At 46.4% G+C, this 24516-nt stretch overlaps 1 long non-coding RNA gene across 1 annotated transcript; it reads right to left on the bottom strand.

Moving 5' to 3' along the window:
- Window positions 1-284: 284 nt before the first annotated feature.
- Window positions 285-18576, bottom strand: LOC129488872 (uncharacterized). Its single transcript, XR_008659733.1, has 4 exons — window positions 18453-18576; window positions 14962-14994; window positions 790-917; window positions 285-687 (listed from the first exon to the last, which is right to left on the bottom strand). It is a non-coding gene; the product is annotated as an uncharacterized lncRNA (long non-coding RNA).
- Window positions 18577-24516: the final 5940 nt, after the last annotated feature.

Consider the following 24516-nt stretch of genomic DNA (forward strand, 5'->3'; position numbering starts at 1 on the left):
GGCTCAGCTGCACATCAGCAGGTCAAAGCTTGGGGACCAGAGAAGATGATGCACATCTCAGCAAGTGGCACAATGGATGGCTAATGACTGAGCAATAGACGCTCTGCTTCCTGGCCTCACTCCATGCATTATGCAAGGCTCTGGGACATAGTTAGAACCCTGGACAAAGGCGGGAAAGAGCTACAGTGAGGTTGGATAGAATCACAGTTGGGTGAACATCACTCAGTGGAATGGGATTTGGATTAGTTTCCAAGGACTGCCCTAACTAATGACCATAAACTGGGTGGCTTAAAACAACAGAAATTTATTTTCTTAGAGTTCCAGAGACCAGGAGACTAAAATCAAGGTGTTGGAAAAGTTGGTTCCTCTTGGAGGTTCTGAGGGTAAATATGCTCCATGCCTCACTCCTGGCTGCTGGGGGCAAACCTTGACTTGTAGATGCATTGTCCCAATCTCTACCTCAGGCTTCACATCATCTCTTCTCTGTGTCTCTCTGCATCTCCTCCTTTTCTGTCTAAGAACACTCATCATTGGATTTAAGGCCCACCCTAAATCCAAGATGATTTCAAGTCTAGATCCTTAATTTCAATACATCTTCAATAATGCTATTTTTAAATAAAGTCACATTCTCACGTACTGGGGATGAGGACTTAGACACAGCTCTTGGCAGGAACATAATTCAGCCCACTACAGGGTTCAAAATAGAAATTAAGGTAACATCAGCAGCCGTAACACATCAACCCCCAAATCTCAGCGACTGTACATATCAGAAGTTGATTCCTTACTTACGTAACTGCCAATGCCTATATTCCTGGTCAGAAGGAGGTGGGGCTCTACTCCACACAGTAGCTCAGGGACTCAGGCCCTGCCATCTTCAGCCTGCAGCTTCCAAGATCATCTTGGGCCTTGATAGCCACCTGGAAGTTGAAGAGAGAGGGAGAAGAATGAGGGAGAACAGATTGGGTACAGAAGACATATCTGTTTCTTACCCACAACCTGGCAATGACATTGCGGAGAAGCTGTCAGTGACCCTACCTAGATGCTGGGGGCCTGGGGCTCCCCTGGCTGGACAGCCATTCCCAAACATTCCTGAAGGGATTCATGAATCCTTGGTAAATAGCTGGCCATTTATGCCACAGCTAGTAATGAGAAAATGAGTAAAACTTCTTACACACGTAAACTAATTGTCTGAGTTTTGTGCCCATTACACAACTGTAACAAATGTATTTTCCAGGCCACACCCTCTGGGGACACATTTAGGTCCTGTTTTATTCTGTTTGGGCTGCTATAACACACCATAAACTGGGTCACTTTTAAACAACGGCTTATTATTGTTCACAATTTATTGCACACAGTTCTGGAAGCAGGGAAGTCCAAAATCAAGGTGCTAGCAGATTCAGCGTCTGGCGAGGGCTTACTTTCTGGTTCATAGAAAGCACTGGTGGAAGGCCAGGCACAGTGGCTCACACCTGTAATTCCAGCATTTGGGGAGGCTGAGGTGGGCCAATCATTTGAAGCCAGGAGTTCAAGACCAGCCTTGCCAACATGGTGAAACCCCATCTCTACGAAAAATACAAAAAAAATAGCTGGGCGTGGTGGCACATGCCTGTAGTCCCAGCTACTTGGGAGGCTGAGGCAGGAGAATCGCTTGAACTCGAAACAGAGGTTGTAGTGAGCTGAGATTGCACCACTGCACTCCAGCTTGGGCAACAGAGCAAGACTCCATCTCAAAAATAAAAGAATTTAAAAAAAAGAAAGAAAGCACTGGTGGAAAATGTGAGGTAGCACTCTGGAGCCTCTTTTATAAGGGCACTGATCCCATTCATGAGGGCTCCACCCTCATGAACTAATCACCTCCCAAAGGCCCCACCTCCTAATACTATCTCCTTGGGTATTGAGTTTCAACACAGGACAAACATCAGACCATAGGAGACCCTAAATTGGAGCCAGTTAGTTATTTTGCTTGCTCCTGAAGGCTCCAGTTTCTGGCAGCACTGCATCTCCCTCTGAGTACTTCCCCTCTGCTCAAAGTGGGAAGGGTGCACCTCAGCTCTCCATACTTCCCACCCAGGCCTCCACTTGTCAGGCTCCTGTGGGTTTGCCTCAGCCATATCTAACTCCTCCAGGAGCCCTGTACCACCTCAGCTGCCCAGAGAATCCACCGCTCTTGCCAGGGCCTGGGGAGAGTCAACCCCTAATGCAAAATGACCTTCTTTAAACCTGCTACATGCCTGGATCATTTTCACCGCTGTAGGTGTCCCAAGCCAGGGCTCAGCTCCTTCTCCTTGGGCCTTTTCTCCCAGCTGGAGCTCATGTCAGCACTAAAGACCTCCACCCCAAGTCTGTCTGAGGGCCTGCTTCCCACACAGGGTCAGCCCTGCTTCACTCTTCTCTAGGAAGCCCCCTTCCCCCTCCTCCAGCCAGATCTTCCCAACTCCAACAGCATTTCCTGCCCTCACTTGAGCTGTGTGTTCTTCTGGAAAGAAGAAGTTTGCTACTTAAAAATGTCATTGAAGAAATACAGCCACCCTTGCATATGTTTCCAAAAAATATAGGCCATGTGGCAAGGGATGTGTGACAATTATGGTCAGATGTGGGTTTTTAATTCTGTGAAAAAATCAGGAAGGAGGGTGTTCTAGAGGCAAATGGAGGAAGAAACTGCCAGTACAGACACCATCATAGCAGTGTTCCTCTTTCTCTTAAATCACTGCTGACATCCCTGGGGACCCCTGCAGGAGAACAAAGTATAAAAGGTATGTCTCTACACTGGGGCATCTCACCCTCAGCGCGAGTGACATTTGGGGCTGGATAAGGCTTTGTTGTGGGACTGTCCTGTGTATGGTAGGATGTTTGGCAGCATCTTCAGCCTCCACCCACTAGATGACAGTAGCACCCTCCCCACTGCAAGCTGCAGCAGCCAAAAACACCTCCAAACATTGCCAAATGTCTCCTGGGGGACAAAATCACCCCCAATTGAAAAGCACTGCTCTTAAGCAATAGGACAAACTGTTGAAGAAGCACACAGAGATTTACAGTTGGGGACAGCGCTGTCTAAATACAATGCGAGCCACAGATGTAATTTTAAATTTTCTAGTAGCGACATTTTTAAAAGTTTTGAAAATGGTGAAATTAGTTCCAATCATATAGTTTGTTTAACCCAATATGTATTATACAAAATGTTCTTTAACATGTAACCAATATTAAAAGTTACTAATGAATAGTCTTTTTGTTTTTCCTGGTACTTTGTCTTGGAACTCCAGTGAGTGTTTTTTTTTTTTTATCTAAAGCACATCTTAGTTTGGACTAGCCACATTTCAAGTGCTCAGTAGCTACACAAGGTGAGTGGCCACTGTCTTGGCCAGTGCTGGCTGGGAAGCATGCATGGCTTTATGATAAAACCATACATATTAGAATCAAGCAAGCAGTAGCCTCAAGTTCCAGCTCACAAGCTCTGTGACCCTGAGCAAGTAAGTCTCTCGGAGCCTTGACTTCTCTATCTGTAAAATGTGACAGTGATACATTCTGCATAGGGTCTATGTAAGTCCATTCTCACATTGCTATAAAGAACTACCTGAGGCCGGGCGCGGTGGCTCACGCTTGTAATCCCAGCACTTTGGGAGGCCAAGGCGGGCGGATCACGAGGTCAGGAGATCGAGACCACGGTGAAACCCCGTCTCTACTAAAAATACAAAAAATTAGCCGGGCGTGGTGGCGGGCGCCTGTAGTCCCAGCTACTCGGAGAGGCTGAGGCAGGAGAATGGCGTGAACCCGGGAGGCAGAGCTTGCAGTGAGCCGAGATCGCGCCACTGCACTCCAGCCTGGGCGACAGAGCGAGACTCTGTCTCAAAAAAAAAAAAAAAAGAACTACCTGAGACTGGGAAATTTATAAAGAAAGCAGGTTTAATTGGCTCGTGGTTCTAGAAGCTGTACAGGAAGCATGGCTGGGAAGGCCTCAGGAAACTTACAATCATGGTGGAAGGCAAAGAGGAAGGAGGCACGTCTTACATGGCTGGAGCAGAAAGAAGAGAGAGGGAAGGTGCCACACACTTTAAAACAACCAGATCTCATAAGAACTCACTCACTATCATGAGAATAGCAAGTGGGAAATCTGCCCCCATAATCCAGTCCCCTCCCACCAGGTCCCTCCTCCAACACTGGGGACTACAATTCGACATAAGATTTGGGCAGGGGTGCAAATCCAAACCATATCAGGGTCGTTGTGAGGATTACGAAGAAGAAGAGAGGTTTGAAGCACCCTCAAAACAAGCAGAGCATAGTGGTCCCCCTTTAGGGGTTAGTCCCCTTCCTCCGAGGAGCAGTTCCCTCCTGAGCGATGGGTAAGTACGCCTCAAGGTGGCCACCACAGGGAGTCCATGGTGCCCCCACTGACCTGCTTTGCTCTCCCTCCCTGGAAACAGCATATCCCCAAAGGTCTCAGCCCCCACTAAATCTCCTCTTCCAGGCAGCAAGATTCATCTGTGCCATGTGTTTGCCTCTTTATTTGTTAATAAAAGAGCTTTTCCTAGAGTGCAGTCAAAAGGCGGAGTGGGGAGTAATAACATGTGTTTGGTGTCTCTGATATTAATAGCACCAAGTGTCACACGCTATGACAGCGATGAAAGTGGGTATGGACTCGGGACCCCCTCTTTTCTGGGAGGCAAAGCTCCCCCTTGAAAACAGAAAATAAACACAGCCCTAGTGGAGCACAAATGCCAATAACTGTGAGATTTTGATTAAATAATAGATATGTGTTCAGAAGTACTTCTTTATAGTATGTGATTAAGAAAGATAACTAGACATTCTTACAGCCCTAATGATAATAATTACCACAACATATAAAGTGCAGAATATGACACCAGGAAAGCCATTATTAACCTTTCCCAGGGTTATTTTTTGGGGTGTATTTTTGACACCATGGACACCAGCATTCAGAAACTAAATAAAACTATAGCTGAGGCAATTACTCTCAGCCATTTCCCTGATCCAGCCTGGGATCAGGACAAATAAAGGGGGACGAGAAGGGGAGAGAGAGAAAGAGACAGTGTGCAGGGGGCATAAAAAGTCTTTTATACAAAACAGATGCTTGTTTAATATCGAACATCTGGCCAGTCTTATAAAGATTTGTATTAACATTTCTGCAACTGTCAGTAATTCAGAAAACTGACAGAGCTTCCCTGTTTACATTTTTGCTATAAATAACAACCTTAGATTTTTTGCTCCGCTTGCATGCAATTTGGGTCCCTGACATCTGATACCCAACTGCTTAGCACTTCCCTGCCTGACCTGAGGGTGCAGAGGGGTGGCAGTTGCTCTGGAATCTCACTGCCCTGCACTTCCTCAAGAGCTGCCCAAATCTCCCCATCCTGGCTTCACAATAGGCTTCACAATACTTGGCATTAATGCCACTGAACTTTCCTCTACTCTATACCAAGTGCATCAGTCAGCTTTTGCTGTATAACAAACTATCCCAAAATTGAGTGGCTTCAAAAAGTGACCATATATTTTGCTTATGACTCCAAGTGTGGGCTATTTGGACTGGGCTTTGCTTGTTGGTTCTTCTGGTCTTGACTGGGTTCATTCATTCTATTGTAGTCAGCTTCCAGGTTGGCTCAGGTTTGGGTGGTCTATGTTGGTCTAAGCAGCCTCTAGTTCATCTCTGCTTTACATGCTCCCATCCTCCAGCAGGCCAGCCTGAGCACATTCACACAATGCAGGCAGGCGTCCAAGAGAGCAAGCAGCAGCATGCAGGGTCTTTTGGGTGGAGGTTCAGAACTGGCATGCTATCACTTCTGCTTCATTCTACTGATGAAAGCAAGTCACAAAACCAGATTCATGGGGTCAAGAAACAAATGTCATCCACTGAGAGGAGCTACAAAATCGGATCGCAAGGATACAGGCTGAAGAACAATTGTGGCCATTTTTGCAAACAAGATCTCACCTCTGGTACAGTTTCTCAACCATTCTCCAATGACTCTCTGAGTCAGGCAGAGAAGGTATTGCTGTTATCACAACTTTAAAGCTAAGGAACTGTAGGAGGCTAAGTGATTCATCTAGAGTTGCATGGCCTCTTGGAGAGCAAGAATTTCCCCAGATGCCATGAATCAAAAGCAAAGGCAACAAGATGCCTGGAGAAGATAAACAGCAGGAAACATTTCCAAGTGGGCAGTGAAGAAAATTCTGGAAGATGGAGTTTACCACCAGCTGTAGCTGCCGACCACAGTCAGGGCAGACTTTCTGGCTGATACAGTAGTCAGCCTGATATAAGAGTGATTTGAGTAGCAACAAAAGGTGTATTTATTATTTCACAAATTTGTTTATCCCACCTTCTTATTCCATAAAGGAATAAGGCATGTAACAAAACTATATTCAAATATTAACTACATTCAAAAAATAAATAAGAGAAGATGTCAGTGAAAATAGAAGAAGCAGCCACAAAACAAATCTTACATTATCAAGGGCTGTAAAAAGACACCTGGAGGTAGCATTCCTCCTAGCCTCCCTTCTGAGCTCTCTGCTGGCCCTTTGGTGGGTGAGACCCTCAGAGGAGAACCTTGTAACACATGGGCAGCTGCTCACCAGGGGGATCCAAGGTCAGCCCCTCAAGAATCAGATTCTCTCTGTGGATGAACTGGGACAATCCAACTGGGCTCTAATAGGTCACCTGATACACCTCTGATCTCTTGCCTCATAGTGACTGGCTGCCAGCCATTCCTCTTGGCTGTGGTTGGTGTCCCCTAAAAATCCTATCTCTGCATTAATGGATCTTTCCAAACCCAGCCTCTAGCTGCCCATTCCAGGATGTTTGAACTTCTAGTGATTGGGCCTTCTGTTACATTTTGTCAATAGGGTGTTCGGTGCCATACCAGGTGTTGCCCTTAGTAGTCACTGTGCCAACACCCGATTGGGGTGTGATTAATTCCTCCCCATAAAACCACTCATCCTTGCCTTGGCCCAGTGTTTAGAAGGCCCACAGCACTAATTCCTCTAACTTGAGGTCCCCAAGGCCCAAGTTGAAGTTTACACTTAGGGAGGATGAGGATCTACTAACCTACTAACATATCAGCTGGACAGAGTTCAGCACAGTGGTTCTCAACCAGGAACCAGGCAGCCCCAACAGCTGGCATTTAGAAATGGTATGAGGTCATTTTTCATGGTTGCAATAATGGGGATGGCAAAAGCTATTGGCATTTAGCAGGTGGGAGTTTGGGATACTTAACACGACGCAGTCCCGCCTGACACAGAATAGTTGCAACTAAAACATCAAAAGTAATCTCATTCTTCTGCTGTTGGTCTACAGGGGTCTCCAAGGACATGGGACCTAAGACCAGCAATCTTTGAGGAGAAAATAATGCATCATATTTGCCTGACTGCATTGTTTGCAAAGTTATACATCTTTTTTGTCATTTAATCCTCAAAATCACCTTGTGAAATGCAGCAAATCTAATTCTCTGTTACACAGACAAGGAAACTGAGACTCAGGGATGTTCACTGACATGCTCAGATGTATCTGTTCAGATCCTTCAAGAAGCAGATGCCAAGAGGGATGAAGGGGAGACAAAGCAGGAGTGGGAGGGGAGAGCCTTCAGACAGTGGTGCACTGCATTCCAGCCTGGGCAACAGAGTGAGACTTTGTCTAAAAAAAAAAAAGATTAAATAAACAAATAATAGATTGATTCCTTTCATTATAAATCATATCCAGGGCACCAAAAACTTAGAAAACAGAGAAAATGAATTGAACTGCATGACTCCACCAGGTCTGATACCTGGGAAAGGACAGAGGGAAGGAAGGGGGATTGGGTAGGAAGAGACTCCAACCACAGGGAGCGCTGAGCAAGCATTGGTCACTCTGATGGGTAACCCCAGAGCAAAAACTGCCTGTAAGAGGAGTCCTGGTCAGGCAGAAATGGTCCAGTTCCATCACCCCACCATGACCATGGAAGGCCATGGTCTCAGGTAAGTGCTACCTAGGACCGGAAGATGTAGCAGCTGAAGGCTCTCTGCCTATGACCCTCTTTCAGCAGGGTCTCTGGAGAGAGACCTGGGCCGCCGCTCCATAGCTATCACATCACACAAATAGGATGCAGTGGAGTCAGGACTCAAGGCCCACTAGACAGCCAACTCAAATGCAGATGAAGAAGAACAAAGGGACCTTGGAGCATGAGGGACGGGAGGGGGCACAGCCCAAGTGGAGCCTGAGGAAGTTCTTGAGTGGGTAGAATGAAAAGCCAAAGAGGGAGAGAGGCTCTGATATCAAATATCAGCTGCTGGGACCCATCTCAAAAAAAATCAACCAAAGCTAGACCATGCTGGAAAGGATGGGCCAGCTGCTGGGCTCTGTGTTCACGTAATAGGATGACGAGAAGGTCCAATTAGCCAAAGCTTTGCCAACGCAGAACCCACAGTGCCTTACTGAAGGAGGAGACAGGGAAACAAGCAAATAAAGGAAGGGTTTGGGGGCTGAGAGTGTCTGCCTTCCGGGCTGGCATTTTCTAGTGACTGTCACTGCAAAGGGCCTCCCACTGGTGTCTCCCAGCTGAGTACCATGTCACGCGGGTGCCCTGGCTATAATGGGGTCTTGGTGTCACAGGGAGAGGAAGCCAGTGATGCAGAACCTCTGAGTCACTCTGGAACCAGAGATAAAATTAGATGGCTGAAGCTTTAAGGGACCTGAGGCATCATCTAGTGCATGATCTCCTCACCTGCATTTTTCACAGGAGGAAATTGAGGCCCAGAGAGGCCAGAGATTTCCTCTAGACCAGGGTTTCTTAACCCTCAGCCCTGCACTACTGACATTTGGGGCCATACATGGTTTTTTTTTTGGTGGGGGGGCAGGCAGGGGAGAAGGGGAGGGGCTGTCCTGTGTATTACAGGTTGTGGAGCAGCATCCACAGCCTCTACCCACTAGATCCCAGGAACATTTTCCCAGTCACACAACCAAAAATATCTCTAGACACAAATGGCATTATGAAATGTCCCCCTGCAAGCCACAATTACCCCCAGTTGAGAACTACAGCTCCAGGCCAAACATCCAGAGTGAGACCTCCAACTGGCCTCCTGCCTCACAAGCCACAGCCCACCTCCAACATCACAACAGTCTGAGAGGACAGGACCAGTGTCTGCCCTTCGACGGTGGGAATTTGAAAAGAAAAATAGGGAGAATTTTGAACTCCATTGAAATGCCCTGGCTGTAGCAGAGAGGCAGCTAGAAATCTAACATTTGACCAATGTATAACCAGAAAGAACTGCACTTTTAAAAAAAATAGGCCAGGCACAGTGGCTTATGCCTATAATCCCAGCACTTTGGGAGTCCAAGTCAGGTGGATCACCTGAGGTCAGGAGTTCAAGACCAGCCTGGCCAAAATGGTGAAACCCTGTCTCTACTAAAAATACAAAAATTATACCCAAAGGATTATAAATCATTATACTATAAAGACACATGCACATATATGTTTATTGTAGCACTGTTCACAATAGCTAAGACTTGGAATCAACCCAAATGTCCGTCAATGATAGACTGGATAAAGAAAATGTGGCACATATACACCATGGAATACTATGCAGCCATAAAAAAGGATGAGTTCATGTCCTTTGCAGGGACATGGATAAAGCTGGAAACCATCATTCTCAGCAAACTAACACAAGAACAGAGAACCAAACACCACATGTTCTCACTCATAAGTGGGAACACATGGACAATGAGAACACATGGACACAGGGAGGGGAACATCACACACTGGGGCCTGTTGGGGAGTGTGGGGCTAGGAGAGGGATAGCATTAGGAGAAATACCTAATGTAGATGATGGGTTTGTGGGTGCAGCAAACCACCATGGCACGTGTATACCCATGTAACAAACCTGCACGTTCTGCACATGTACCCCAGAACTTAAAGTATAATTAAAAAAATACAAAAATTAGCCAGGTGTGGTGGCACACACCTGTAATCCCAGCTACTCAGGAAGCTGAGGCAGGAGAATTGCTTGAACCCGGGAGGCAGAGGTTGCCATGAGCCAAGATGGCGCCACTGCACTACAACCTGGGTGATAGAGTGAGACTCTGTCTCAAAAATAAATAAATAATAGATTAATTCCTTTCATTATAAAGTCATATCCAGAACACCAAAAACTTAGAAAACAGAGAAAATGAATTGAATGGCATGACTCCACCATCTCTTTCAATGCATTTCCAAATCTCTTTGATTTCCTAGAACTACTTGGAATGCCTCTGGGTCATCATCGGATATAAAGAAGTACAATGGGAAATAACCATGTGGGTTTCCTTCCTCCACTTTGATTGGGCTGTTTGGAGGGCACTCGAGCCTACAAACGTAAAGACTTGTTTGGCAGCATACTGCAGGGCTCCACTACGCTGGCCTGCCAGGGCTCACCTGTGCTGGGATCAGTTGGCAATGCCTCATATTTGTATATCACTGATCACCTTTCAAAGTGCCTTACCTAATGTTTTGAGTATTTTTGTTGTTATTTTTATCATAACAACCTGTAAAGTTGTCTAGGATGACATTCTTAGATGAAGAAATGGAAGTTCAGAGACATAGAGTCACCTGCCCAAAATCACAGTGACCTAGAAGTCAAACAGGATCAAGAACTTAGACCTTCTGGTTGCTAGAGAGTGATGCAAGATAGAGGAGCAAGGGATGTGGACTCAAAGTGTGCACACCCGTGCTGCTCTGGCCCCTATTTGCAATGAACCATGTTTAAGCCTCAGTTTACCTATTAGTGAATGTGGAGGATGAGGATATAATGCTGCTTCATGGAGGTGTTGGGATAATTTTATGAGGTAACATATATGGGATGTACAGGGAAGGACTTCAGAGTTCGCCTGATATGTTTGGCATTTATTTGGCATGACTTTCTGAGCGAATGAGTGATTATCACCTCTATAAATTACGTAGGCAACTACAATTCAGTTCTAGAATAAAGAGGGCAGGCTTCTGCCTCCATGGGTGACGGACTGGAGGAGGCACTGCCTTTTTTGCCATGAGGTGTCACCAGCATTGGTTCAAGGCAAAAAGCACCTCTGATCTGAGAGCACCAGATCGTCATGACTGCTGAGCAAACCCTGTTGCTCTTCATCACAAAGATCCCAATCCACTGAGATGCTAGGACAGAGGGTACTGGCAGGTGCTGCATTTTCAGTGACTGTGAAATGCTGCTGCAGCTTTGGAGGGAAAGGGGTCCCCATGAGCTCAAGGAGTACACTGGAAAAAGCCCCAAATGCATCTGAAGTCCTGGGTTCCTATCAGCCTTTTGGTTGTGGAATTTCAGGCATCATTTTCAAGTCTGCCCTGTACGGTTGTGCAGGTGGCTTACTGCACAAGGCAGTGATTAGAGGTTGAAATCTGGTCTGCACTTTGCTTGCCAAGCCATGCACCTTGGAACAGGGCTACATCAGCCTAGAGAAAAGGGTGCATTTTCCTTGTTCTCACAAAGACATTCCATGGGCCAGTGGCAGCCCTGGTCTATTGCCTGTTTAGAACTGCAGTTTTTCTCTGTATGAAGTAAGAGATTTTTAGGGGTCTGTCCTTAGAAATTCTAGATCCCTCTCCTTCCCATGTACCATTACTTCTTTTCCCTTCCTTCCTATTCAGGGAAAAAAAAAAAAAAAACCTTTTGGTTTTTCACTCTGAGCTTGCAGAAGAGAAGATGGAGAGAGATGGAGAGTGTAGGCAGAGCCTACAGGAATTTAGAGGATGAATATAGCAGGACTTTCCAGGGCCTGGGTGTGAGGGGGCGGTGGGGGAGCTACCCCTCAGGCTTGAACTCAGAGTGGGTGAAGGAGCAGGAGGCCAAGTCTGGGAATGGGGTGTGGTATGGAATGAGCTTATCCTAGGCAAGTGGGTTCATGGACCTTCCAGGAGAGATGCTCAGCCTGCAAAGGTTTGAAACTCAGAAAATCAGCCTGGACTAGAGGCACAAATTGGAGTCATGGGGCACATCACAGGTGAGCCCATCAGATCTGCACTCATGACCCCAACTGCTGTCAAAGAAGAAAGTCATTTCAAAGCAGGAAAGGACAGGATCCTAGAGCCCACTTCAGCTCCAGCACTTTAGAAGGCTTTGGTGCCAGGTGGGACTTCATGTCACAAAGGTGCAGGGAAAGGTTCCAGATCTCTCTACAGACAGAAAATGGCCACAAAGGCTGAGCTGGGTCAGGTCTGTCTCCCCAGGCAGCTGGGCTGTTGGAAAACGAGATCACAGGGATTTGGGTCAAGCTCTGAAAAACGTTACTGTCTGGGACACCTTCTCTGACCTGAATCTATTTTTAGAAACTCTTTTTAATGAACAGTATGCAAAACTATGAATTCAGCAGAGTATATTCCCCCTGAGCTCCCTCCACAATGCACTTTAAGTGGAACCACTGGAGAAAGCAACAATGAACGCTCGTTAGGACCAGCTGAAACGCTCTCAGGCTGTGCCTTCTGTGACCACTAGCTGTCCCTTAATAATATTCACAATAATAACAGCTGCTCCCATGCCTACAGCACTGTACAGTTTGCGGAATGCATTCATTCACCCCATTGGCTCACTTGATCATCACAACAGCACAGCAAGGTGGTATTATTATCTCACTATACGAATGAAGAAACTGAGGCTAAGTGAGAGAGATCAGCCCACCCAAAGACCACACATATGGAGGTCCTCACAGAAGTGAAGGGAAAGCTGGACTAGATACATACAGACAGGACCAGGGTGACTCTGGTTCTGTAGATAGCCAGGACTATATAGTGTCCCTCACAGGCCATTGTTGGGATGAACCAGCATCAGCCCCTTTTTTTAATAATACATGCCTGTCTCTGCTCAAAAATCTCAGGAAAGAATCTCATTGGTTGAGCTTGGGTCACGTGCCCATTATTTGTCTAGAGAAGTAAAGTGCCATTTGAATGACAGCTCCTCCCAGAATGCAAAGGAGAAGAGGTAATACTCCAGAAGGCAGCTGGGGTACTTTAGAATTAGAAGGAGAAATAGGCCCAAGAAGCAGAGGAAGCATCCAATATTCACTCCAACCTTTAAAAGCTCTCTGTAGACCAGACTGCTAATGAATGGGGTCCTGTGGATTTCTTCCCTCCGACCTCCATTCTCTTTCTAGCACTACTTTCAGTTCATCACTGAATGCCTCTGTGAGTAACGCTGCCAAACATTTTGGCTGCACATGGCTGTATGTGACTTTGGACCTGTCTTGTCCTCTCTGGGACCCAATTTCCTCATCTACACCACAAAGGCAAACTCCGTGTTTGCAAATGCAAGCAAGCCCGGGAGTCCTGCAAACCCAAGGCAGAGACAAGTTCAAAAGGCTAATAACAAATAGACACCAGGAATCTTGTCAGTGCCCCTCTTACCAGCCATCTTTTCCATCTGAAATGATAGCAAGCCCTGGACTTCATTCCCCAGCAGCCTCATGGGAACTCTGTGGCCCAGCTAAAGGATATTCTTCCACCAGCTTTTCCACCGTAGGTAGAAATTCACAAAGGCTCCTAATCCTTCAGACCTTCAAAACTTGCTTCCCTCCCAGTTTCCTCCTGCCCAGGAGAGGCCCCTGTTTTCCCATCTCTCTTCACTTGCCACATTCCCACTCACCTGTCAAGCCTCAGCTCCAATGCCCTTCTCATCCCTGACCACCTGCCCCAGCTGAATAACATCTCCTTGCTTGGAACTGCCCCTGACTCAGTGCCTCATGACTATTCACACCATGTTAGCTTAGTTATTCACGTCTCTTACAAGACTCAGAGCATTCTACAGGCAGTGCGTGTATCTCACTGTGTCTGCATTCTCATTGTCTACCATGATGCCCAGCTTAGAAAAAGTGCTGAGTGATGGTTTATGGGATAATGAGTGAATGTATGACTGAATGAACTGATGGGGGATGGATTATTTCCTGAAAGTCATGTGGACAGCTGGCAACAGACCTCGCTCTAGATCCCAGTCTTTCCACTCTAAGACAATGTACATCCAAATGGATTCTTTCATTTCCCCGGATCCATAAATGCCTGTGTTCATTGTGACTGAACCCCAGCTCCACTGGACCTGCACCTCCAAGGTTGCTGCCTCATTCATTCAACCAGTTGGCAAACATGCATCCAGTAGCTACTCTATGCCAGGCATCACGCTAAAAGCAGGCAGTCTAATAGCTACGCTTTGCATGTGCACCCAAACAGCTTCTGTTTACCCCAGCCAGTAGAAGGCACAGTCACACTCTGAGAGGAAAAGAGGGTAAGGACGGTGGAGAGAGTCTGGAAGAGCCTCTATAGGAAATGGGAGAAGGTACTGGCCATGAATCTTGGGAGCTTCCTGAGCAGCATGGGGGACCATAGCAATGCAGCATCACGAATCTGTGGGGCAGCAGCTGAAAGGGAGGAGTGGATTCCTGGGAAGATCAATCCAGAGTAGAAGCCACCAAATGGAACTATGGTCTTGCAAATGACATGAACTGCAGACAACCTAAAAGGAAGACGCTAACCATCACAGACCTTCTGGTTTTGAGTGGGTAGAAATTCCTAAGCTTCACATATTGTCAAATAATCAGCAGTAGCCAATGGGGACATCACTTTTTAAAAATAATTTTTATGTCACAGAAAGCGTTTGGAGAGGGAAAAAGCAAGTCCACAAATTCCCCACCACATCACTGAAAGAGGATCCATTGGCTATAACTTGTTCTTGGAGTAGGGAGAGGGTGGGGGTGGGAATGTCTTGTATATATTCAGTGAACGATTTCTCCCATCTCTGTCAAAAGAGATGTCAAATATATTCAAATGTGCATTTGGCTGTGTTTATGTGTGTTTTTATCAGAAAAGGAGATAAGGATTCTTGTCTTCCTAACTTTTAGCAAAGATGTCAAAGGCTGTGGATATGCACACTTCTATGACTTACTTTATCCCTTTATCACATTTTCTTACATTTTGAGGAGAATGGAATTTTTTCCAGGTGAATCTTGGGTTTGCCACCAACCTGCATCATTTCTCCAGACTTCCGTTTCCTTTTCTGTAAAATAAGGGGCACAGAATCAACATTCAGTCCCTCTGAACCCTAATACACCACAAATCTTTGAGATCAATGGGAAAGAAGAGTCCTGCATGGATGCCTGGGCAACGTCACTTCTCCCAGAGGCATGGTGCAGATGCGTCAAATCAAAATATAAATCATCACACCCTGTTATGGGTCTCATACACAGTTTCTTTTAATAAAAGATGCAAATATTTTGCAGTAAATCGATTTCCCAGTTTCATTCTCTTATCTCCATATTTATTATTCATGATTCCTCCACTCCTCACTTGAAGCATACGGGTAGCAGGGACAAATCTAGAATGTAGAGTTTGCTTGCTTTCCTACAGTTATTATTAGTACAGTGTTATACTCCCAGGAGTAAAAGATACATGTAAATATGACTTCCAGTCTCAATTCAAGCTAAGAACAAAATGCAAGAAAGTCTTCATTGATCTCAATCCATGCACTTAAGCTTCCTGGCAAACTTTCATAAAAGTGTGACTTTGCTGAGGAAAATGGTGATGGCTTAAGTTATGACTACAGGATATTATTGTTTTCACTTGTTAAAAGCAAATGCAGTATGTCTCAGTCAAGAACTTGGAGAAATAGAAAAATCTAAGAAACTTTTTATTGCTTTACTAGAGGGTTAAAAAAAAAAAGATATGGGAAGGATATTCACTGGGTGTCAGATATAAAGCCTGGACCCAAATGTTACAGTCCCAAAACAATGTCCCATTGAAAGTGGGGAAATCCAAACAGGAATTTTGACCATTATTTACATAATCTATAGCAACTCTTAATAAAACCAGTTGTCCTCTCCTTTCTTCTGACACTCTGCCATTCCTGGGAGCTTTCCCTCCTGGCCCCAGCAGACTTTTCTTTCTTCCTTGCCCCCTTCTCTCGGCCTCCTTGCTCTGGGTCTCTACTCTACCACCATGCCCTGCTGTTGCAGCCTCTCAGCAGCCCACAGCTCCCAGGGCATCAGCCTTAGTGGGTTTGGTCTTTTCTGACTTCCCCCACTGTAGTGGGTTTGGGGGATTCCGTGGCTGATCAGGAAAAAGGATATAACCATGAGGTGGCAGTAGTACACAATTAACTTTATTTGGGTGCCACTTTGACAGGTTTGCATACACGAAAATTTGCTCACAGTATGACGCTGTCCAGGGGCCACCACCCAGAAGGGTAAAGGAGAGCAAAGGGAAGAAGGAGGGCAAAAGAACTCCTGGGGGAGAGGGAGGTTGGAGAGGAGTCTTACACATGCAGGTGGTGTTATTCAGCAGCCCAGAGGGGAGTCCGGGTCAGAGAGCTGCAAATTAGGGATCTTTATAGCTACAAGATTTATCTTATCTATGGTTAGCCGATGTTGGGCACTGATTTGTAGGGCATGCAAATAATGCCCACTCTAATTGGCTAAAAATTTGCTTATTGGGGCTGTTTAAAACAATTGGATGTCTACGAGTTTGAGTCTGGTGCAGGAGGGCCTTTGAGCCACCGTGTGAATGCAACCCCATTCACATCTGACAGTGCTGGCTGCTGATTGGGATGCCTCCGTTCTCAATATGGTGTCTTGTCCTCCACTAGGCTAGACCAGACTTCGTTGTATGTTGGCAGAAATCCCCCAAGAGGGGAAAATCAAATGTGCAAGCACTTATGGTCTCCACTTACATCATATTTGCTGTTGTTTCATTGGCCAAAGAAAGTCATACAGCCTAGACCAGAATCAAGGTGGGAGGGGACTACACACAGGCATAGAGACCTGGGGGTGGACTCATCTGGAGCCATTACTGTGGCATACACAATAGATCACAACCCCTAAGCTTCGGCCACAATAAATTTTTTTTATATGGTATCAACTTTCCCGCCTACTGGAAGAAAACATTTTCAACCTGGATGCTAATAAGCAAGTTGCTTTTTCTGATAAAGAGTTCCCTCCAAAGCAGATCCTGGTAAAAGGACTTTGGTGCAGGTAGCTTACTTGGGAGACAATCCTAGGAAGTACAAGTGAAGAAGTAGGGAAAATCAGACAGGGAAAGGAAAAAAGCCAATGAGCATGTACTAAGGAGTTACTCTTGGGGGAATCTGGACCTTCATACTGCTGGGGACCCTCCAAGAAGCCATGTGGGCAGGCCTTAGAATTGTCCATCAGAGGATGGGTAGGCTGGAGCATTCATCCACCACTGGTTGAGCCACTTCTGAGATAATGGGAAAAGTGCTAAGGCAGAGAAAAGGAGAACCCCAGGTACGTGAGGTGGGAAGCTGTCGGTGGGCTGGAAACAGTCCACCCCAGCTGCAAGTGATCCAGTGGGCTCAGGCCATTAATGGCATCTGATAGACAGAGACAAGAAAGTCCCTCTTATCATCAAAACGCAAGTGCAACCTGCCCAGCACACACAGAGAACACAGAGCTCAAGAGGAAGAGAAGATCAAGCGACAGAAAATCTACATCTGGGTAATGCGTAACCATCACTTGGTATTCTACTGAGCAGGCAAACCACCAGCATCGCCAGTGAGAGAGAATTAGTACAGAAAACAAACTTTGAGCAATCTAGAGACAAATATGTTTTCCAAAAGAAATAAGGGTCTAATTCCAGAAAGTGGTGTCCTTCCTGGTATTCTTATTGTGGAATAAAATCTGCTTAGGATACAGAAGTTCTCACCTATTTCTTGGCAACAGCAGAACAGAAAGTTAACAGCACAATTCTATGTAGTATGTCTCTGGCTGCTTGTGGATAATGATGCTTAAGTGAACTGTTTGGTTAACTATATGTACCATACTTCATTGATCTAAAAAAGCAATCTCTTCACATTTAACATCTCTGGAATCAGGATGCATCTTACAATTACAGCTGGCAGAATTTTTCCTTCCTTGATCTATAAAATATTGTGCATTTTAGTATCTTGGAGATGATAAACTATGGGAGTTCTCATTTCAGAGCATGGATCAACCAGGTTGGAATAATCCTTGTATTGACTATTTAAATTCTCAAATTAAAAAAACTTTTCCAAACCAGAGTTAGGGAGAGATGCTTAAACCAGGCAGTCCCCTCCTGCCTTTTCTGGTAAAAATTCTGAGGTCCCAGCGAGACACACAGAGAAGTTCTGCAGTCCTCTTTACAAAACTTTGCTTAAAGCTCCTACTTCTGCGTGGGTTGCACAGGCTATCTTTCATTATTCAAGATGTTAACTTTTCAAAGAATTTTCACATCTATCGGAAAGAGTAAATGCTATGAAATCTAAAAAGAATGCGGGAAAAATGACAGAACTCTTGGGAAGGGGAACTTGATGAAGATTGGGTTCCACTACACACAACAGAAAGCCCAGAATAATCCAGATTAAACAAGTTAGAGGTTCATGTCTCTCATGTGAAAAAAGGCTGGAAGGAGGTAATTCCAGGCTGTGAGGGCGAGTTCTACAGTCAGCAGGGATACAAGCTCCTTCTATCTTTCTTACTTAACCTCCAAGCACGTTGTTTCCATCCTCAGAGTTTCCTCATGATCCACCATGACTGCTGGAGCTTCAACCATCTCATCTACATCCCATCTAGAGGAAAGAAGGAAGGCTGAGAGCAAGCAGGACTCCTTGCCCACCTGCTTTCAGAAAGACTTCACGGAAGTTCCGCCCAGCAACTTCCACATGCCTCTCATTGGCTAGAACTCAGTCACATGATGCGCTCCTGCCGCAAGGTGGCCTGGGAAGTGTAATCGTCCAGTGGGGTGCCGCGCTGTCCCGTGGTGGAGAGGTTATGTTATTAAGGGAGGAGGAAGGAGCGGGCATCAGGTAGGCAGCTCGCAATTGACAGGCCAGGAAGATTTTTCTGGGACTAAACGAGAAAGTGGGATGAGGAATTATACCAGCATGGAAGATCTCAGAAAACTGCAGAGGAAACAGTACAGGACCCTTGGCAGAGAGGTGCCTTGGCAGCTGTGTTTAGAACTAGGCGGGGAGGCCTAGGGGCGTGGATCCCAGCCCTGACTCTGACACCACTGGCCTCAGAGGCTACTCAGGAGCCACGCAGGATACATCACAGGCTGCAGAGGGGTGCCCGAGGTCCCCATCTCCACGACAGGAGAGGGTCCCCGCTAGGAGAGGGCATAGTGCGCACGCTGCTTTCTTCTCTAGAAGTGAACGGGGGCTCCCGCCTCTGCGGCCAGGCTTCTCGCTCCCATTAGCACACCCCGGGCCTCACGAGGTGAGTGAGCCTGGTTATTAATGGACTTTCCAGGCAGGAGTTCCAGAGTGGGCCTTTTTCATGGTCACTGGTGGTCTCTGCGCCCCACCAGCTCCGCGGGAATCCGGGCCACAGCAAAATGTTCTTAAAAGAGGAAAATTACCCAGAAAGCGACTCCCAAAGAAAAGTCAGCTTTAAAAAAGTTTGTGCATGTTGCAAAGCCTTATCGTTAAGTCCTCCAGCTAGGCTAAAAGCCTATCCCATTCCTCCCTGGGATTTCTAGTGAATTAATAATGCCGCTGATGAATATTCAAAAGTAGACAGCTATTGTGCCTCCAAGCACATAATTAATTATTCATTACACATTTTTATTCACTGAATTAAAAAACACAGGGTGCTCTGGGAAATGAAGTGTACTTCACTGCAGGGGCATGAAATTCCACACTGCCCCTTTAAGGACTATTATTCTCTATTTGTGGTTACCAAGCAACATAAATGCTGGGCAATTAGATCATGGGTTGTCCCTGAAGACTGATGGGATAATAAGCAGTAGTTAAGTATTAAGTTGACCCAGTGAAGGTCCCATATGAGTAAACCTGAGTAGGACCACAGCTGGTGTCTTTTAAATGAAACTTTTACATTAATACCGTACAAAAGGTGATTCTGTTCCGGGAGCACGCGTCGGCAAAACTTGCTGGTCTGCAAATCCCGCACAGGTTGAATATGCTGTTGCTCTGACGCGCCTGTACTTGAAAGGTTGCACAAGGAGTGCACTGTCCTCTCCCAAATGGGGCAGCAGCCCGCCTCCAGGGACCAACGGGGCGAAGACGTCAGTCTTCAGCCTCAGCCTCCCAAAGAAAGAAATGCATTAGCTGAGGGACTTCCAGGGAGGGTGCAGGTGGAAGTGATGAAAACTGAGCTTCTCTACGAGAGGAGCTGAAGTCACAGCAAAGGCCAGCCCTGCCAGAAAGGCCCAGCTGAGAAGAGTGCTTGGTTGCTCTCTGCTCAAGGCCACACACTCAGCCGGGACCCCAACCCCAGAAGGGCCTTCTGCCCTTGACCCCAGTGCAGTATTCTGACAGCCCAGGGCTGGAGCACCAGGTCTATGCAGCTGCCTCTCTCTCAAAATTCAGGTCGTAGTCATGTCTGTACCTTCAGAGCCTGGCACACAGTAAGCCCTCAACAAATGATTATTAATAAATAATAAGAGTTTGGGACACTTGATGGTGTGAGTTGGCTGAAGGTGAAAGTAAAGGAAAATAAATGAAAAGTTTGGGACACTTTATTAGTCATGCTGTTTGGTTATGAAGCAAAGCTTAGACTAATGATTGCAGTTAGCGGTTTCTTTACATACTGCAGTGTTTGCAAATCTCTTGGCACTTTTCTTAAATGCTCCTGAGTGCTGCCAGCAAGAATGCCATATACAGTTGTACAGAATGTGCACTGCACAAGGGTGCCTGGCCAAGGGAGTTGATTGGAGCCTGAAATCGAGCCTGTGGTTCACCTGCCAGGTCATATGCTTGTCCAGAGTGGCCACCTTTTCTCAGCTCCCACAAAGGCATTGAATGGGCTGAGAGCAGCCCTGGGTATCGTTGGAATATGGGTGACAGGAGGGGAGAGCTGGCTCGAGTGGAGCCAGAGGTTCTGCTCAGGAAGAAGCAGTTGTCAACTGGGGCAGGCAGAGGGCAGGGCCCAGAAGGTTGTAGCCTTCACCAGCATGATACAGCATGATACATGATACAGGCAGAGCCTGCCCTCTGTCCTCTCCCAGCCTCTGGTATGTGGCTGTGTATAGCCCAAGGACAAGTCCCCAGGTTATCCTCACTGTTGATGCAGGGACATGGAAGGAAAGTCTGAGGTGCTAGCAGTGAGAACTGGCAAGATAGAAACCAGAACATTTTTATTAGTGTGAGTCTCAAAGCAAACCTATGAAGTGTGTATCCCTATTTGAAGATGGGGAGACTGAGGCTTAGAGAGTTTAACCAACCTATCCCATCACAGAGCTGGAGAGAAACCAGGGTTTCAACCTGGACAGGCTGGCTGCAGAGTCCATGCTCTTTAGCAGGGTTTGTCTTGAAAATACTTAACAATCAGGAGGGTATTAAAACAGATATCTGCCTTAGGGCTAGAGCAGGGGCCTGGAGGCCCCTGCAGGTTCTTAACCCCTCAGCTGCTGGATTACTTGGTGGTCAAGAGAAGGGGGGAGGGCCCTCTAGGGATCAGGCAGTGGCTGTTTACCAATTGGAATGCAAACATTTTAGTGTTTTGACAACTGGTACACCATGCAGGTGCCTACAGGCGAAATGTCAGCCTGCCTCAAAGGTTCCCTGAGTCTGAGAGAAGCATAAGGGAGGTGGCCAGAAGCAGAGTCCTGAGCAGGGAGCGAAGTCTGGAGACAGTAGGTGCAGTTGAGTCAGCAGGAAATGAGCAGGGTGGGGAACTTCCAGCAGCTTTTCAAGAACTGGGCTGGGGCCCCCCAGCTCAGCCAGAGAACTGAAACTTACTGATGGGCAATTGAAGAAGGGAAAACAAGGCTGATGAGGGAGAGGCCAGGTCCTGGACCTGGCACCCCTGCTGACCCAGCATCCTTGAACACATCACCCATCCCCTTTCTGGTAAATAAAGGATTTAGGCTAGAAAATCTCCTAGGAATGCTCCAACAATAACATTTTATGATTCCATGTTTCTAACAAATGAAAACGCTATTGAAGGAAAAGGAAAAATAAAAACATCTGCACTTTTTGCCATTGAGATTTTGTGTTGCTGATGTTTTTTTAAGCTTAGAATGTCCTGTGATCCTCACTGGTGACAGGAGATGATGGTTTTGTTGTAGTTGTAGATCATTAATTTTGTAGACAAAAATATGAAAACACAGCTTATCTCTGTCTGCAGACACTTTGCTATGCCAGAGCATGAAACAGTTCTCAGTTGAAGATAAAGAACTGCTGTCTAGAGTTTTGTGATATGAAGCAGGGAAGACAATTCCCCCCAAAGCTAAGTGGGCTCCATGTTAGACATGAGAGATATAGCTGCAGTAGTCTCTAGGTAAGGACTGAAGTGTGTCAGGCAGGAATGCAGGGCTGGGGAGGGCTGTTGGAGAAGCTACTTCCAGGCCAGAATACCCTACTCTGCTGCACTTCCACCCCAACCCACCCAACCTACCCCGATCCTGTGTAGACTCTCAGAGCTACTGCTGGGGCACTGACTGTCACCATGATTTTCTTGCTTCCTGTATGCTTTTCTTGAGAGCAAGAGTGTTTATTTTGTGTTTGTTCTCTGAGCTCCTAGCACAGTGCCTGGACAGTGAACCCTTGATAAAGGTTTGATAAATGATGGGATGGATGGATGGATGGATGGATGGATGGATGGATGGATGGATGGATGGCAATACAGGGATTCTCAGTGGCTCCTCTCTCATCATTCTCAAGGAGTCAGCATTTGCAAATTTAGTAAATCTGCTTACTGGAAGGTTGGTTCTTGCGATGTCCTCCAGGTCTTCTGTACCTCTAAATCTGAGCCCTTAAAAGTAAATGCTAGGCCGGGCACGGTGGCTCACGCTTGTAATCCCAGCACTTTGGGAGGCTGAGGCGGGCGGATCACGAGGTCAGGAGATCGAGACCACGGTGAAACCCCGTCTCTACTAAAAATACAAAAAATTAGCCGGGCGTGGTGGCGGGTGCCTATAGTCCCAGCTACTCGGAGAGGCTGAGGCAGGAGAATGGCGTGAACCCGGGAAGCGGAGCTTGCAGTGAGCCGAGATTGTGCCACTGCACTCCAGCCTGGGTGACAGAGCGAGACTTTGTCTCAAAAAAAAAAAAAAAAAAAGTAAATGCTAGCAAGACTTCTCAGTATAGCAAAGTGAGGAGCAATGATAAACTCAGCAATGTCAAAAACAGCCATTGCAGACCGGGTGCAGTGGCTTGGTGTGTAATCCCAGTACTTTGGGAGGCCGAGGCGGGTGGATCACTTGAGGTCAGGAGTTCGAGAGCAGCCTGGCCAACATGGTGAAACCCCGCCTCTACTAAAAATACAAAAAAAAAAAAAAAATTAGCCGGGCATGGTGGCACGTGCCTGTAGTCCCAGCTACTCAGGAGGCTGAGGCAGGAGAATCGCTTGAACCCAGGCGGCAGAGGTTGCAGTGAGCTGAGATCGCACCACTACACGGCAGCCTGGGTGATAGAGTGAGGCTCCATCTTAAAAAAACAAAACAAAGCAAAACAAAAAAACATCTGTTGCAGAACCTGTAAATCGCACCAAATCGAGAACTGGTTATTCAGATAAGAAAAGTGGAAGTAAGTAGCATTCTTGCCTGGGGCTGCTCCCATCTCCCACTCCTGATCTGTTCTCCCAGAACCAGTCAAGTCATGAAAACCAGGAGTTTTGATGCCAGAGGGGGCTGGCTTGATTGGAGTGGAGCACTGAAAAACTCCACACCCAATGGCATTGTCAGAAACAGTAGCAATCTCAGTGGCAAATGAATAGGAATGATCAGTTCAGCTAGCCTAGGATTGAAGTTCTGACTGGGGCAAGCACAGACCAGCAGAGTAGCCAGAAATTTCACAGGGAGATACAGAAATGAGACAACAATAGGAAGCTTTGATAAACTCTTGACACATCCAAGCAGGAGAGACCTGAGAGGGCCCAAGCTCTCCAGACTTTCCGGACAGACTGTGAACATGCGTACATGTGCTGAGAGATACGAAAGAAAAATACAGAGCAGATTGAACTTTGAACACGTTACCTGCACACACTGATATATCAGTAGAAGGTGGAAGCCTTACTTGCCCAAGGTGGATGAGCACAACATTGGCAATCATTGGCTGACTAGCAGACTGTTCAGACACAGGGGTAAGTCCTAGAGATCCAGGTTTAAAATCAAACAAAACAAAGAATTTTTAAGAACTGAATGGAGACATATGCAGCTGCCTTCTGCAATAAAATAGACACCACAGAAATTGTTTAGGAAAGTTGTTAAACAGCAATCAAACAGCTACAACCACCACCTTGGATCAAAATCCAGAGTTACCAGAATATATAATCTTAAAATATTCCATTTTTAACAATAAATTATGAGATCTGCAAAGAAACAAGAAAGCATGATGAGAAAGGAGGAGGCACTTTGGGAGGCCAAGGTGGGTAGATCACCTGAGGTCAGGAGTTTGAGAGCAGCCCGGCTAACATGGTGAAACCCTGTCTCTACTAAAAATACAAAAATTAGCTGGACATGGTGACGCACGCCTATAATCCCAGCTACTCAAGAGGCTGAGGCAGGAGAATCGCTTTAACCCAGTAGACGGAGGTTGCAGTGAGCTGAAATCGCACAATTGCACTCCAGCCTGGGCGACAGAGAC

This window comes from Symphalangus syndactylus, chromosome 8 (genome assembly GCF_028878055.3).
Source record: "Symphalangus syndactylus isolate Jambi chromosome 8, NHGRI_mSymSyn1-v2.1_pri, whole genome shotgun sequence".
NCBI classification, from domain to species: domain Eukaryota; kingdom Metazoa; phylum Chordata; class Mammalia; order Primates; family Hylobatidae; genus Symphalangus; species Symphalangus syndactylus.